The following is an 18,117-nucleotide window of genomic DNA, read 5'->3' as shown; positions in this document are numbered from 1 at the left end:
TAAAGCATGGGGGTGAGTAAATTTATCAGGAAAAGTGTATTTAAAAGTGGACTAATCCTTTAAGGAAGCTCAAACATGCTGCGTAACACATGAGAATGAACCTCAATGGTTCTCGTACGTCAAACAAGCATGATTGAGCTTCTGTTTACCATATCTGATGTGTGAGTTGATGGATGTTTGTCTGCGAATAAAAGCCTAAATGGAATCTGTTCATCAAATAGGCCTAGAGTAATCGTGTCTCTTAAGAAAATTTGGACTAAACCGCTTGAATATGTAATAGACACAACATATTCATATATATTCATATGGTTTAGTTTTATAGTCTCTTTATTAACTTTTTGAAGTGTCAAAGTGGTAGTTGCATGGACTGTCAATGGAGGGACAGAAATCTCAGATTTAATTAAAATATCTTCATTAGTGTTTCGAAGATGAACGAAAGTCTTATGGGTTTGGAGCGACACGAGGGTGAGTAAATGATAGAATTTTCATTTTTGGGTGAACTAACCCGTTAAAGGGTTAAAAATTTATTCAACAATATCTTCTCTTCTGTGTCATTCTCATACGCTGTTTGTGTCTAGTGCTTCCAGGTTCAACTTCAGAATGCCCAGTCATTATTGGCCGGCTCCTGCTTCAGCATCACACGCATGCATTGTGCTGCTGACATGAACAGCGTCCGCCAATACTGAGCCGGCATTCTGACGTAGAACCTGGAAGCGTTGGGCGTAAACAATGTTGAAAGAATGACACAGAAGAGAAGATATTGATGAATAAAGTCATTATTTTTGTTTCGTTTCTGCGCACAAAAAGTATTCTCATCGCTTCATATAATTAAGGTTGAACTACTGCAGTCACGTCAATTATTTTAACAATGTCTTTAGTACCTTTCTGGACCTTGAAAGCGGTGCTTAAATTGCTGTTTACTGAGGACTTCTTGGATTCCATCAAAAATATCTTAATTTGTGTTCCGAAGATGAACCTTTATGGGTGTGAAATGACATGAGGGTGAGTAATTAATGACAGAATTTTCATTTTTGGGTGAACTAACCCTTTAAATCTTTTTAATCCTCATTTAGTCCCTTTAAATAAAAAGACTAAAAGACTCCAATTTCATGAATTAAACAACACATAAACTAGATCACTAGAAAAAATTGAAATAACCTGTTAAACATGAAAGTATTATGCAATAATTTAAGACATTTCTCAGAACCTTTTTGTCATAAAGCGTTCTTTCAAACTGAGTCAAGAACCCATAAAGAACCCCACTGAAACTTTTTTCTAAGTTTATAATAAATTAATGAATTAAAAATATATTATTTAAATGAATTGCTTATATAAACACCTGAATGATTTATTATTATTATTACTGATTTGAAGTGTGCTCTGGGTAGCAAGTTTAAAGGAAATATTCAGATACCAAATCAAGATAAGGATGCAGAGTACTCAAGGCAGTGTCTTGTAACTTGGTTTCCCACACACAATGTTCTTGTTTGATGTTTTCTGGGTTGTTCCATTTTTACTAATTAATTAATTTAATCCACATCACCATGCCAGGGATTTCCCCACAGGTTCATTTCCAGTCATTTCATCATTACCTCAGATTCAACACTTACACAACACACCTCATTGCCTTTATGTTAGCAGGCACAGCATGGAATGGAATGGAATGAGTCAGTGTACACATTCACAGCAACATACCGTTGTGCTCTAGTGTAAGTCTATGCATGGAAAGCAACCAGATAAGTTTTAATCATTTGTAAAGTGAATTTTGTTGTTGTTTAACAAAGGGAGGGACGTTAAAAGTCAGCCAACAAGATGGCCATCAGCAAGGAGGGGAGCAGCTGTTACAAAGATAGGAATGTTTGAGACTTAAAATACACTTTTTTTATTTAACAGAGGGTGTTGGACAGGGTTGCATGGCTGAAATGTGATCTATGGACCAAAGGAGATTAAGGGTTCATGGGTGTATTCAGCTGGCACTCTCCTCCTTGCAGGTGCTGTGGTAGAACTTGACTTAAGGTGGGCTGTGATCACTGTTAAGAGATAAGAAAACACTCTTTTTAACAGGTGCCAGGTCATTCTAAAGTACATGAAGCAAATTAAATCAGCATTTTATGCTATTATCTATAGACTTAACAATAATACACTCATCACTTAATCTAATAGTCATAATAAAGAACCACAAAAAAGTCTGAGGAAGAAAAAAGGATTCTTCTCATCTTTAAAACTTATGGCATTTTAGACAACCACTGGCTACTAAGAATATGTCTCAGCAGATATTTGTGCTAAATATTAAATGCATATTTTAATATCTTATAGGAAGCGGTTCTATATAAATCCTTAAAAGGTTCTGTCAGGCACTTTATATGTAGAACCTTTTAGGGGTTCCCATCATGGGATCATTTTATAGATTTAGTTTTAATTAATTAATCTTATGATTTAAACAGCTCATAAACATACTTTATCACTAGAAAGAATAAAATAACCTGTTAAACATGATTTAAGATTTTTCTCCTTATATAGAACCTTTTTGCATAGAGGTTTCTGTAAAACTGAGTCAAGAATCCTATTAAATATATATTTAATATTTTATAAGATTTCTGTATTTACTTATACTTGTATAATTTATTATTTATACTTCATATACTTTTTCATACACTTACACATTGTAGGCTATAAAGTTAAAAAGTATAAAATTAAGCACAACAAAAACATAACTGTTAAGTCTGTTGTTCTCAAATCGACTTACTGAAGGCAGATTTCTTAGAAGAAATTATGATTATAATAACATTTTTCACTTTGATCTTATCAAGTTCCTCTTTGAACATTAAATATCAAACTAATTAAAGTCAAATTGTTTTTAAAGCCAATATTACACACAGTGTTCTGTTGTCTCGCCATTATTTATTAGACCTCCCAAAAGCTGAATTTAGAAAGCTGAATCTAATTAAAAGACATCTTGCCACTGATGTTGTCTGATAAATGTGGTATTTACCTCCAGCTCCCTATATTCAATTTCAGTTACTGTCAATTTATATTGTTTAATAAATTTAAGCAAGGTGTTTTTGTTAGGGATAAACCCCAAAGTCTTCTGGTCTATGATGAGCGTGCTCTTTGATAAAAAAAGACATCAGAGAAATGAGAAGCAGGCGGCGGCAATTATTAAAATCTGTCATTCAGTTTTCCCAAAGTTCACCCTTCAGCTGGTCAGCTCGGCTTTATATGATTTATCTGTCATGCATTTGCTGCATTACACAAGAGGATGCAATGACTTCATCATCTAAATAATCTGCCTTTGTCAATAAATACACTGGTGTGAATTAAAAAGCAAAAATCTTCCCAGCACTTAAAGGCATTGACAGATTGTGTTTCATAATGTCACAATCAAACACAGACAGACAGACTCCGTTCCAATAGTAACATCTGACCTTCAAAGGGGAACAAGAACCAGCAGGCTGTTGGAAGATGCACAGAAGGCCAGTACAAGCATTAGCGGTTGTTATGATATTTACATTATCTGTTGCCTCAAATAGAAACTTGAAATATTTTTGAAATTATTGAGAGGTCTGAGACAACCTGGTTTGGATAACAGGAAATAACTGGCAAAATGGAATTTTTACGCTCAAAATACTACCACACATAACACCCTGGCAATCACATAGCAACACCCTAGCAACCACCCAGAACACCCTAGCAATCACCCAGAACACCCTGGTGTCCAGTTCTGCTTCTAGTAAGCCTATAGTCTTACTTAAGTAGTTAAGGCAGGTTGGAGCTAAACTGTGGAAGGACAGTGGCCCTCTAGGACTGAGTTTGGACACCCCAATTGCCTAGCAATGCCCTAGTAAGAACCGTAGAAACTGTCTATTAACCACAGATAACACCTTAGTGATCACAACACTCTAGCAACCAACCAGAACACCCTTGCAACTACCAACAACATAGTGCTGAGTTTTGCCAAGCACAACCCTTATGGAAAGAAAATATATTTCCCTATATATGAATAATCAATATATTACATGATTTAACAGTATATTTGAAAATATACATACAAATATATTGCGTAAATATATTAAAATATATTGAATAATACATAAGGAATTGCCGCTTTTCATATATTGAAAAATATGTGATAATATATTTACTAATCTATCATAATGTATGTCATTTTATATTCAGTAATATACTTCATAATATATAGATTTATATGTGATCAGATATGGTACTGCATGCATAATATATTGCAGATATATTTATTCATGCAGTATAAACACATATATGGTAAAATATATTAAGTAACACATTTCTTATATTTTATAATTATTTACATGTTAAATGTTACATATTTGCAAGTTAGATAACAAAAGCACACCTGCATGTACTAAAGTTTCTACCAAAAAGACTATCATTGCGCTATAGTGTGCACAGCCGTTACTTTTTAAATAAAGTTATTATAGTCTTAATGGTGTTCAGCCAATAAATCTAACCTCAGGCTCTACTCACACATACCAGAAAACCTTTTAAATTCTAAAATAATACAACAGAAGCAAAGCATGCTGGGAACTAGAAGTCTGTTGTAACCACTGATTGTAACTTATTCCATGAATGTGTGTGTATATATATACATTTATATGGGAACATGTATGTGCAATATATGTACACAATAAAGGATAAAACTTTATGAATTTAATGCTATTTTTGTCTTCATTTATAAATATTTTATATGTATCAGTATAGCCATGCATGGTCAGTGCATATATTGCAGTATATTGAAAAATATAAGCACTGGTTTCCCATATATGGAAATGTATTATGTAATATATTGCATCATATTTAAAACCTGTTTTCAATTTATTTATTTTTTTGGTTATGATACACCTGGAAAGCTCTTGGACTGCCTTATTGATTATGGGTGGGTATGCAGGGGCTCCTATCATGGAGGTCTCTTCTCTGGCTGCATGGCTGAGTCACTGCTTCAGGCACCTTATTAATCAAACTACGCCTACACTATCTCCAGCCCTCTGATCCATCACTCTCTACAAGTGACATTTAGCTATCCGGCCACCAATCAAGAGGGCTGCTCTTTAACCCAGCCCGATTTAACCTTAGAGTTTGGGCCATTGCCTATGATACATTTTGCTGAAGAATTGGACCATAGAAAAACAGCAAGTGCTTTACAAGACACATTAGGATACGATGGTATGATTTTGATACAGAGTTTGAAATGTAGTAGTTATGGAATTAAAAAAAAAAAAGAAAAATGTTTCATCCATGTTCCACTTCCATGTACACTACCATTCAAAGTTAAGAACTTTAATGTTTTTGTTCTTAAGCTCACCAAAGCTGCATTTATTTGATCAAAAATACAGTAAAACAGTAATATTGTGAAATAATATTATTACAGTTTAAAATATCTGTTTTCTATTTTAATTTATTTTAAAATGTTATTTATTCCTGTGATGGCAAAACTGAATTTTCAGCAGCCGTTACTCTCAGTGTCACATGATTCAGAAATCATTTTGGGCTCAGGATACATTTCTTTTTTTTTTTTAATCAAAGCTAAAAACAGTTGTGCTGCTTAATATTTTTGCAGAAATCTGATACATAGATTCTTTCAGGAATTCTTGATGAATATATATTTAAAGGTGCGGTAAGTAGATTTTGAACAACGCTGTTGGACATTGTTGATATTTGAAATCAACCCCAAAAAAAATACCCCTCTTTTCATTGCTCCGCCTCCAAAACTCACACTCCAATCCTAACCACCGCAGGCAAGGCGAGTGCACTAACAATGACAGTAAACTCTGCATTCTCTAGCTAACATCAGTTTGCAGTGGTTTACATGCAAAACTCTCACTATCTGGCCACTGTTACACATGCAATGCGAGTGGATGTCTGTTTATCACAGCTGACGCACAACAAAATGCTTCTCGAAAAATTAAGTGCAGTTGATGAACGAATGACAAGGAAGCACAAAAAATGAACGTACAGTACACAAGAGTAAATACAAAGCTAGTCGCATACAGCACAGCAGCTCCAGACAATCAAAACCCAGTGTTTCTCACATGAGAAGCTGGATTAAAGCAGCCTCCATGTCTGTTTTCAGGCCTTCCCACTTAGCTTTCTCCAGTGCTGGAAAGCTTTTCTTATATAAACACAGGTCCTAAAGCGCTTGCCCAGTCATAAACCTTCATTCCAGTGATATTCTTTGAGCTCTTTTGTATTGTGTCCCATCTCTCATTCTCGCTGTTTTTTTTTCTTTTTTCTTATTTTCAAATCTCTCTCTTGCTCATTCTCTTTCCTGGACATACGCCCCTGACTAACTTCCAAACAGTGTATTTGAAATTCTACTGAGTCCACTTTTAACAATATTTATTTGAAATAGAAATCTTTTATAACTTTTTAATGTATATATTATACAGATACTTTTTGTTCATGTCATGCGGCTCCATTACAGCTTGAAAGTCAATTACATAAACTGCGTATGAATTCAGGAATGTTAGATGATACTCAGCGAACTGTGAGGTATATGCCAGCATACAGGTGTGAATTATTGCTTAATGTCTAAATAACTGGGATCTGATAAGGATTTAGTGCAATCTTTAGGACCAAGAATGTGCATCTGGGTGTAGCTGAAGAATTGTTAGATTTGTCATCACAACAATTGTAAACAGATTCTTAAATCTCAAAAGTGGTAGTAATTGTAAATAGGCTGAATAAGGAATCTAATAGCAAGCTAGCTTTGAAACATGAGGACCCACCCTCCCTTCAGAGCGTCTCCAAAGCTATGCCTCCTCCAAAAGATGTGAACACACACAGCACAGTCTGCAAAACTTCATGAGAGATGGCGTTAAATTACCTCATGTCTCAAAGCCACCTGTACCTCCTGACTGCTGCAGATTAATTTCAGTGTTGATAGTGTTGACATAGAAGTGCAAAAAATCTGAGTATGAGGATGTGAACAGCTCCGGGTAGAACGTCACGGGTTGCCATCTCATAATTACAGTTATGACAACGCAGCATAAGCTCATTGTTTTGGTTCAGGAGGAACTGTAAAAGGTGGCTGGTGTTTGTTTGCAGCACTGTGTGACTGTCTGTGTACATATGAATAACATACGGAACGTGCTGATGACATGTGATGTCTGCACGAGCAGAGGTATGGAAATACATACAGTGGTATGCAAAAGTTTGGGAACCCCTTGGGAACCCCTTGTAGAACAGTTCACAGCACTGAATCTATGATCTCAAAATCTGCAGCCAGCAACTGTTTCTTTTATGTCGACAGATAAGGTAATTATAATCAAAGTATCATAACAGTGTAATTTTAAAGTATATTTGAGACAATAGACCATATAGATCTGGCTGTGTGTAGTTTGAATTAATCTCTTTTCTTTGCATGACACTCTAAAATTACAATAAAGAATAACTCTTTCAGCATTATCCTGAAGAGAGCCTCTCGGAAACACGCATAAATGTCACATCCTTTTGATTTTCCCACCATAAAAATCAGTTTACAGGCTTTCATTAACAACCTAGGAAGGTCTTGTTTTTAAACTTTTCCTTACAAAGGTTTGCTTACCTTAGTTTGTGAAGCAGTCCGGCGTAAAATGACAGCATGGCAACAACACTCTACTACAACACTTCCTCTTCTTTAAAGCAACCCAACATGGTCTCGCTCCCTTTGTTGCATTTTCTCAGGGGCAGGGTTTGAATAAATTTTAGGGTTATTGATTACTGTGAAAGGTTCAAACATTCACTGATGCTCCAGAAGGAAACAAGACGCATTAAGAGTCGGGGGGTGAAAACTTTTGAACAGTATGAAGAAGTCCCAATTTTTCTTATTTTGTTGAAATATTTTTTTTCAGTTAGTACTGCCCTTTGGAAGCAACAGAAGATACTTGCATGTTTCCCGAAGACAAATTTACCTTGATCTTCAAATTCAAAAAGTTTTCACCCCCTGGCTCTAAATGCATCGTGTTTCCTTCTGGAGCATCAGTGAATGTTTGAACCTTTTTTAATAGTTGAGTTTGAGTCCCTCAATTGTCCTCAGTGTGAAAAGACGGATCTCAAAATCATTCAGTCACTGCTGTAAAGGGTTCAAATATGCAAAAAATGCTTGAAAACTGAAGAATCTGCAGGACATGGAGGATTTTTCTGAAGAACAGAGCTCAGTTTAACTGCTCAGGACAAACAAGGGACTCATGAAGAACCATCACAAAACAAAAAAAAAAACAGTTGTAGATCATCCAGGTAACCACACATAGTATTAAGAATCAAGGGTTCCCAAACTTTTGAACGGAGATATTTTAATAAATTCAGCTATTTTTTGTCATGTGGATTATATGTAAACATCTTTTATGTAAAATATCTTACTCAGGACAGTACTACAAAAAATAACATGCATTTTGTATGATCTCTCTTATTTTCTTAAAATTATTCACATTTTCACAGATTCTGCAAGGGGTTCCCAAACTTTCGCATACCACTGTATGTTGACAGGCAGGTAGGACATTATATCATTGCATTCGGATCAAATGCAATGATTGGACGAACATTTTTTGGTCCTGAGACTTCCACAGAAGATATATGTACATTTTTTAATTTTTAGACCATTCTATTATTGACTGCTATCAGGATGTGAAGAGAGTTTCAACCAGTATAACAAAAAATGTTTATGAAAAATTTGCCTACCCTACCTTTAAAGGGGTGGTAAATTATGAGTTCACTTTTTTAACTTTAGTTAGTGTGTATTGTTGCTGTTAGAGCATAAACAACATCTACAAAGTTATACTGCGTTCACACCAGACGCGACTTGCGCGAATAAATCGCGCTATTCGCGCGTAGTTGGACGCTTGAACATTTTGAGTTTACTCGCTTCATTCGCGCGTGAAAATCCCTTCACAACAGACGCGAATTCGCGTCATAACGCTCAAAGTTCAATGCAAAGAGAGATATTTTCTTTTTAAGAAAATTTGCTGTTTAAGGACTACAACAAACGACTGGCTACAACGAGCTTCTTCCCGGGTTATTGACATCAATAACCCTAAAATTTATTCAAACCCTGCCCCTGAGAACATGCAACAAAGGGAGCGAGGCCATGTTGGGTTGCTTTAAAGTGTTGTTGTAGTAGAGTGTTGTTGCCATGCTGTCATTTTACGCCGGACTGCTTCACAAACTAAGGTAAGGAAACCTTTGTAAGGAAAAGTTTAAAAACAAGACCTTCCTTGGTTGTTAATGAAAGCCTGTAAACTGATTTTTATGGTGGGAAAATCAAAAGGATGTGACATTTATGCGTGTTTCCGAGAGACTCTCTTCAGGATAATGCTGAAAGAGCTATTCTTTACTGTAATTTTAGAGTGTCATGCAAAGAAAAGAGATTAATTCAAACTACACACAGCCAGATCTATATGGTCTATTGTCTCAAATATACTTTAAAATTACACTGTTATGATAGTTTGATTATAATTACCTTATCTGTCGACATAAAAGAATCAGTTGCTGGCTGCAGATTTTGAGACCACAGATTCAGTGCTGTGAACTCCCTTTATGGGTTGTCAGTTTGATTAGTTCATCCACAAACTCATGTGTGCAGAAACTCTTCAGATCTCACCTCACACCGTGTAAATACTTCTTGTCTCTGAAGAACATTTTGTTGCTCAAAACAAGTTATAACTAAGTATCAAAGTTGTTTCAAATGTTTCTCCCAAAATACCTAAGGAGATATAAAGATAATGAGCGATGGGTTGACATACAGTAAGACTATGAAGCTATAAAATTAAATGTGGACAGCATAGCTCTGATAATTTGGTTGTGAAAGAATCTAAAGAGAATTATTTGAGTTCATACTGAAATATTTGACTGTTAATAGCAGACATTGATCTGAATCATCTTTGTGAATCTGAGCTTTTAGTCTGTTCTAAAGCAAAACAACACCTTTCCTTTTTTAACAATAGCAAATACTCAACATGACAAATACAAAACCTAAAGTTTTTGAAAGAAGTCTCTTATGCTCACCAGGCTGCTTTTTGTTGATCAGAAAACAGTAGTACACACAGTATTCATCAATGGCAACAGTATGGCAAATGGCAAGCACTTGCCATTTGATTATTGTGCACAGAGATTGTAACACAAGTAGCAGTACATCCTGCCAGTAATATCCATTGGCATTTTCAGTTGTTCCCGATGAAGACATAGATAAGACAGAAGACAAAAAACAAAATAGGATAGTACATTAGTTCATGGCAGGAGCAGTTGCAAACATGCGTAAAGTGCCAGCACCCTACACGCTCAGCTGCTTAGATAAATATGTAGCATTGGGCTGTTAAAGCTGGAGAGAAAACTTGAGAGGGTTAAATAAATACAAATACACACTACACACGTCAAAAGCTGGGCTTTGTTTTAGCCTGCCATCTGTGCAGCTGGTAAGTGATGATATGGGGCAGTAAGTAATACCTGCAGTAGCAGCCAAGATGTGGGTCTGTCTTATAAACTATAGACACACTCCCCAAGAAGGATTCATCAGGCCTGGATGACCAGGTGGAATCCTGAATTGTGCAATTCTGTTCGCAGAGGTTATATTAGGCTACAGAAACACAAACAAGAGCTTGCCAAGGTCAATAAACACATGCTAGAGAATAACAACATGACTTCCTACAGACAACAGGGCAATTCAATAACTTCAGTTTGAGAAATAAACCATTGGTTTAGATTTACTTAAGTTTTTCTAAACATTTTCTGGCTGATTTGCTAATGTTTTCCCATAGAAAAAAAAAAAATCATAAAGGAGCTATGTTTAATCTTGGTTGTTTCCTGTTTCTCTGATTTGCCATTTGAAATGAAATCTGCTATTAATAGGTTTCACATGCACTCAGTTTCTAGGTGGAGCATCTGAGAAGTTAATTAATTGAAAATTAACTATAAACTCCATTAAGACTCCTGGGTTTTAAAAAGAGCATCCTCTGAGCAACATTTCTTTTCACATGTTTTTGTCTTCAGCTAGTTTCTCACGGCACAGAGGTTCAGAATGAGGCTCAAGAATGAGGAGGACTGAATTCCCTCCCTATATTATTATGTCTTGCAAAACCTTCAATATTTATTTGTAAGTCAGATATGGTAAAAAGAAATAAATCACCAAATCTGGATTTCAAAAATTCTTTCAAGATTTCATAACATCAATTGATGAGCCTGAGAAAGGTTTGGTCAAGGGTCTATTGGCAGCTACATCAGTTACATTCAGAAAACGGAATCCTCATAATCCTCATAAACCAATAAGAATTGACAAGGTAGATTTGGTAAGGTTTCAGGGTATGCATTTTAAGCAATCACATTTTATAAGCTGTTTTTCATTATTTACCAGGAATAATGCATCTAGTACAAGTAAAACAAAAACTCTAAATACAAAACTAATAAAGATAAAGTGAACAATAACTATAAAACAGCTGTAAAAAAGCCATTAATTTGTGATTCTACCTGATCCAAGTTTTCAGTTATGTGCAATGTGTAAACTTCTACCACGCTATACTTGCAAGTGAAAAATAAATGAATATAACTCTTAAATGCAAACCACTTTCACAATTTTCCTCAAAAGACCTGACTTGCTAAAGTAAACTGAGGGTTTCCTAGTCTGATTTGCCTTGCAGCTTGGTGCTCTTTTGCTTTGATCTTGGAGCAAGAGGGATTCCCTCATGTTCATTCAAAGCTAACTGCAGATTGGGGACAGCTGAGATCTGAGGTGTGATTGCGACAAATAAATCCACCTACATAACATGTCCCATGGGTGGAGATTTTCAAAAGCAGCGTGACACACAGCCCACTCTCTCAACACAACCCCACCAAAAAAAAGTTTCTATATAAAGTCGTGAGTTATACCCTACTGAATAAACCAAATATCAATTGTCTGTGCTAATATTCACACAGCACGATTTAGAGTCTGTCATTTCTTTTATAGAACAGTTTAATAAACAACAAGGTAATATTGAGTAACTTACAGTAACATAATAGTAAACGAAAATAGTTCCAAACAAAGCCACAGCCAAATTAAACCATTGCGCTTCTCAGAGCAACACACAACAGTGGTTTTGTTCCTTAAAGGTGCCTTAGAATTAAAAATTGAATTTTCCTTGGCATAGTTAAATAACAAGAGTTCAGTACATGGAAATGACGAGTCTCAAACACCATTGTTTCCTCTTTCTTATATAAATCTCATTTGTTTAAAAGACCTCCGAAGAACAGGCAAATCTCAACACAACACCGACTGTTACGTAACAGTCGGGATCATTAATATGTATGCCCCCAATATTTGCATATGCCAGTCCATGTTCAAAGCATTAGACGTCTGGATCTGTGCACAGCTGAATCAATAGACTAGGTAAGCAAAACAAGAACAATAGCAAAAAATGGCAGATGGAGCAATAATAACTGACATGATCCATGATAACATGATATTTTTAGTGATATTTGTGAATTGTCTTTCTAAATGTTTCGTTAGCATGTTGCTAATGTACTGTTAAATGTGGTTAAAGTTACCGTTTCTTACTGTATTCACGGAGACAAGAGCCGTCGCTATTTTCATTTTTAAACACTTGCAGTCTGTATAATGCACAAACACAACTTCATTCTTTATAAATCTCTCCAACAGTGTGTAATGTTAGCTTTAGCCATGCAGCATAGCCTCAAACTCATTCAGAATCAAATGTAAACATCCAAATAAATACTATACTCACAGAAATCGATGTATGCGTGCAGCATGCATGACGAACATCTTGTAAAGATCCATTTGAGGGTTATATTAGCTGTGTGAACTTTGTAAATGCACTGTATTTTAGTCGACAGCTCAGAGGGGGCAGGGAACACGTGATTTAAAGGGGCCGCAGCATAGTTCGGTGCATAGTTAATGATGCCCCAAAATAGGCAGTTAAAAAAATTTAAAAAAATCTATGGGGTATTTTGAGCTGAAATTTCACAGACACATTCAGGGGACACCTTAAGGGGCTCGCACACCGGACGCGAAGCTCAGCGCCGCGACACGTCTTAAAATTCGAACGCATTGTTTTCTATTGTTTTCTGGGCGCCGCGGACAGGCGCCGAATGTCGCCACCGGTGTGCGTACACTCATAGAAAACAATGCGTTCGAATTTTAAAGACGTGGCGCGGTGCTGCGCGGCGCTGAGCTTCGGTCAAATACAGGTTATGTCGATGTGTGTAAAGGCAGCATTAATCCACGTTTTTGAACAAACCTGTTAAAGACAGTCAGCTATCGCCAGTAGGTGGTGACAAAAAGTGAATTTCTTTAGCCTGCTTATTCAATCTAACTTACAGAGAGAATCATAAAATACTCCCCAACTAATACTTACACTTGGTGCATTCACAACATGTTCAGAATTACCTTTATTAGGAGATTCTGATTTGTAAAAAAGCGTACATGTCCTGGTACAACTTGTTTCTAACAACTTGTGAATTTGGAATCTTCTGAGAATATTCTGACTTGTCGTCGTAATTATGGTTATTCCAGCATGACGTAAAAGCAAGAGACTGCCTGAAAGGTGAAACACAGAGAAGCAGAGTGATTTATACAGTGAAAGTCACAGTGCAGTGCACTTTTGGAACGTGGTAGGAACTAACTTTTGTATAAAGCAACACATTCAGGTGAGTAAATGAATGTCATGTCTTTTTTGTGTGTTTTTTTTTTTTTTAATGTGGCCTTATATAAACTTTCAGATCCACACCACCAGGAGCTGGTTCAAAATCCAATGATTCATTTTCAGCCTGGCCTCAGCTGGAAGGAAACTCTTCCAAGACATAATTTATGGATGGTATAGTATAAATTCAAAGTTAACCTTAAGTCTTATCTTTACAGATTAAGTTCCTGGTTTCTTGACAGTTGGTCTTAGAAAATAAATCCCAGTAAAATCTTTAGCTTACATTTTGTGTTGTTTTAACCAACCCCATTTTACGTGAAAGTGGTTTTCCCCGTCATTTTTTTGATGTAAGAGGCAGTGTGAGTGCACATATTTCTCTTTTGTTAAACCTTCTCTATTTTGATGCTGACTCAGATCACTTACACATACAATATAACAATTCCCAAAATGCTTGAAATGCATGAAAATGCTTTCATGTAAATATTTCTCATTCTAGCTGAGCAAAAGATGCTCATTTGTAGTCCAAAGATTTGAAGAATGAATCAGCTTTTTTTCCTGACCACAGAGGAATTTACTGCATGAGGCTCTTCATCACAGAATTGCCTGATGTGTCTTTTCTCTGATGACTTCTAGGGAGTTGTGCACAGATGACCTTAAAGTCTCCATGAGGGGGGTGTCAAAATTACTCACCCAGAGTGATTTTAGCCTTCACTATTGCATGTCTTTCTCAAAAGATTTAGGTGTAGCATAAGAGACGTATTAGTCTTGCTAAATAGCCATGCACATTTTTTGTCTTGTCCTCCGTAGTTTCTGCCTGTCTTTAAGTGCTGCATGCTCCTGATGTCAACTTAAAATGAATTAACCCTTTAACTGTTAACTGCAATTTAAAAAAAAAAAGTCGATATGCTGTGGTTATATTTCTTAAACAAGACTATTTGAATCATAGAATTGAAAAGCATTGGCAGTACAAGAAACGTGCAGACAGCAATAGATTTCTCTCTAGAGACTTCAGTTTCACTCACCAGAGCTTGTGTCACATCTTTAAGTGCATTCATCACAGTATGTTGGCCAACAAAGAAGTGATAATGTGTTATCTCAACAGCGGCAGGGATGGAATTTGGAAATCTGGAAGATACAGACACCTGCAATCAAAATTGAAATATTGATTTTGGCTCCACATTCTCATGTACGTGTGATTCTTCAGGTAGCAATTTGACATCCACCAAGTTTATGTTTCCATTGGATCTTAAGGAATCACAGCTTAAAATGTATGCAAAAGTGCTGAGTTTAACGTCTATCATTACAGCCTTTGGCAATGCAAAGTGTGTATAATGACACTAATGGTCTTTAGCTAATGCCATCGTAAAGCTTTCGAAATCCTTGTAAGCTTTCAAAATCCTTAGCAAATGTATTGTTATCACTTACTGCTTGTAGAGAATTTAACTGAACAGAATAGAAATATTTATTTGCAATTGCAACACAAATTCAACCAGTGGTATTTCAAGATAAATAGAAAACAACTAGTGAATATCATGAAGACATAATTAGCAGAGCATTTCCCAACAGGTCTGATGAAGGTAAGAGACATTGTTATTGATTATTGATTGCCAGGTATTTTCTGTGCTGTGGAAAGTACATTTCTAAGCTATTCATTTTCTCTGTTAGCGTAATAAGGATTTCCTCTCAGACTGGAGCTCAGTTAGTCTCTCAGTACATCATTAATAAATTATCAAAAGGAATTCCCTCTTTTATTTAGGCTGTCAATTTTTAATATCAAAGAGAAATATATACACATAGCAAAGTATCAGTGTGAGCTTCGAAAGTACTTGCAAAACTAATCTAAAAATCACACATGCAGTGCTTTTTGAAATTGTGTTATAATTTAAGTAAATCTGCTTAATAAAATTCAGAGAAATTATAAGAAATTAGTGTATTGCTGCTGTCAGACTTTGGGTTATATTTTTAATATTGGCAAATTGCACACAAAACAGCTTGCCTAAATCTACTACAATATTACTACAATACCTCAATTGATGTATTTGAAAATATATGAATATTGTAGATTCTTGCATAATGATGATTACTTAATTTCAGTTAATGTGGTATTTATTTATTTATTTATTTATGTATTCATTCACTCATTCACTCATTCAAAATTTGAAAATTCAGTAAAATTTTAAATAAACTGTCAGGGTTGAGGTCTATATAAAAAGCCTCTTATATATGCCATATACTTGTATAGAAATATGCCATATACTTATATAGACTTATATAGAAAGTCATTTGTGTGGTATAAGCCCTCAAGCAATGGTAAATCTTTTTCCAGTGTGGTGTCAAATCAACAGCTTGTGCTGTATTAGATCCTGTGAAATTACTCTTCAAGTGAAGTCATGTTTTTCTAAGGATTTGGGGGTTTTCAACGAAGATTTTTGTGCTTCCAAAAAGATAGATGGGAATAAAAATGTATGAATTTGTAATCCTATATAAACAATTACCACATAGTTTGTCTTCAAACTGCTCTATCCTTCCTCTGTCAACTGATGCTTTCACTTTGAAGATTGTTCACAAGCCTCAACATAGAAAAGCGTTATTCCATCAACACCACATTGAATATATATTTGTATACTGTTACTGAGACGAAGAATCAAAGAGTGCTAATGATTACAGGAATTTTAAAACACCCTAAAACTACAATTCTGTCATTGTTTACCCACCATCATGTCATTCCAAACCTGTAAGCTGTTTTATTTTATTTGTTTTATCTGTGCAAAACAAAGTAAATTTGAAAGAATCTCCACATTTATTTTTGGCTGAACTATATTCCTTTGAGATTAAATCCGCTTACATGCATTCTGCTCCTGAATGAGTCATTTCAGAACTGTCTCTGCTTGCTTGGTCTCTAAGGTTACCGACGACAAACCGCATATACACTTCCAGAAACGGGATAATAGTTTTGCTGTATACAAGAGACATGTTCACACATTTATTTCCCAACAGGAACACAGCAAATGTTCATGAGTTCAGGTTCCTCATACCATGGAATCAAACTGTCATTGATGTTTTGAGATAAAAGATGGAAATGATATACTATATGACATATAGCAACTTTCAGAACTCATACTCATACATACTCCCCAGTAAAAAAAAAAAAGTCCAATCATTACAACTAACTAAATTAAATAAAAAAAATTACCTATCCTCATCAGAAAAAATGATTTGACCCATTTTACTTGGGTCTGCTGGCTTTACATGAAGCACAGAGATTTCAAGAAGACCCCTGCTACTTTTCTAAGTGGGACTCCTTGTTGATGCTAATTAATCAGAACATGTGCTATAAGGTATTACTGTTATTTGACTGTGTGCACATACTATTTATGGATGCATGTTAATAGTCCAAGAAAAGAACCTGACAAATAGACTTAGCTGTTCTCTTACAAAAAGTAATGTGTGGAATCCAGGAACATTAATAAAAAATAAAATCATACATATAACTGACAATAAATGACATTAGAAATAACATCAGTCCACAAACATATCTACTCATTCAAGACATTTTCTAGAATTCAGGTGATAACTTTTTTTTTTATTCAGATTCACATTTTGCGGTCAAGGGTTGTCTGGTTAACATGGTCCACTTTGCCCCTGCTGGTAGATGTTGTAACTACACCAAAACGTATTTATCCATTGATGATGGCCATTCAAAAGTCTGAGGTTAAAGGATTAATTCACTTTCGAATGAAAATTAGCCAAAGCTTTACTCACCCTCAAGCCATCCTAGGTGCATATGACTTTCTTCTTTCTGATGAACGCAATGGGAGAAATATTAAGAAATATACGCATCCGAGCTTTGTAATGGCAGTGAGCGATTCCGACGAGTATGAACAAAGTGCTTCCATCCACATCCATCCATCATAAATGTACTCCACACGGCTCCAGGGGTTAATAAAGTCCTTCTGAAGTGAAGTGATGCGTTTGTGTAAAAAAATATCCATATTTAAGTTATGAAGTAAATAGCCTCTGCCAGAACACCTTCCATATTCAAGTTACAAAGAAAGAGTAAACTGGCGTCACGCCAGTTACACTTTTTCCATAAGTTGAATAGGGAAGGCATAGGACATAGCGTAAGCGTTTTGAACTGCAAGAGTTTTACACTTTCTTCATACGTTGAATACGGGAGACGGTCTGGCGGAAGCTAGATATTTTACTTCACAACTTGTTAAATATGGGTTTTTTTTTTTTTTTACACAAACACGTCATTTCGCTTCAGAAGGACTTTATTAACCCGCTGGAGCTGTGTGGAGTACACGTTTATGATGGATGGATGTGGATGGAAGCACTTTCTTCAGCTCATACTTGTGAGTCATGACCCATGCACTGCAAGCTTGTATGCGTTAATATTTCTCCAGTTGTGTTCATCAGAAAGAAGAAAGTCATATACACCTAGGATGGCTTGAGGGTGAGTAAAGCATGGGCTAATTTTCAT

General features: G+C 35.7%; 1 long non-coding RNA gene across 1 annotated transcript; it reads right to left on the bottom strand.

The window, feature by feature from the left end:
- Positions 1–1,043: 1,043 nt before the first annotated feature.
- Positions 1,044–10,360, bottom strand: LOC125268226. The gene is made up of 3 exons (XR_007184842.1): positions 10,012–10,360; positions 9,608–9,709; positions 1,044–2,030 (listed from the first exon to the last, which is right to left on the bottom strand). It is a non-coding gene; the product is annotated as an uncharacterized LOC125268226 (long non-coding RNA).
- Between the last annotated feature and the right edge of the window lie 7,757 nt (positions 10,361–18,117).

This window comes from Megalobrama amblycephala, linkage group LG5 (assembly GCF_018812025.1).
Source record: "Megalobrama amblycephala isolate DHTTF-2021 linkage group LG5, ASM1881202v1, whole genome shotgun sequence".
Classification (NCBI taxonomy): domain Eukaryota; kingdom Metazoa; phylum Chordata; class Actinopteri; order Cypriniformes; family Xenocyprididae; genus Megalobrama; species Megalobrama amblycephala.
This window is presented reverse-complemented; position numbering and strand designations above follow the sequence as displayed.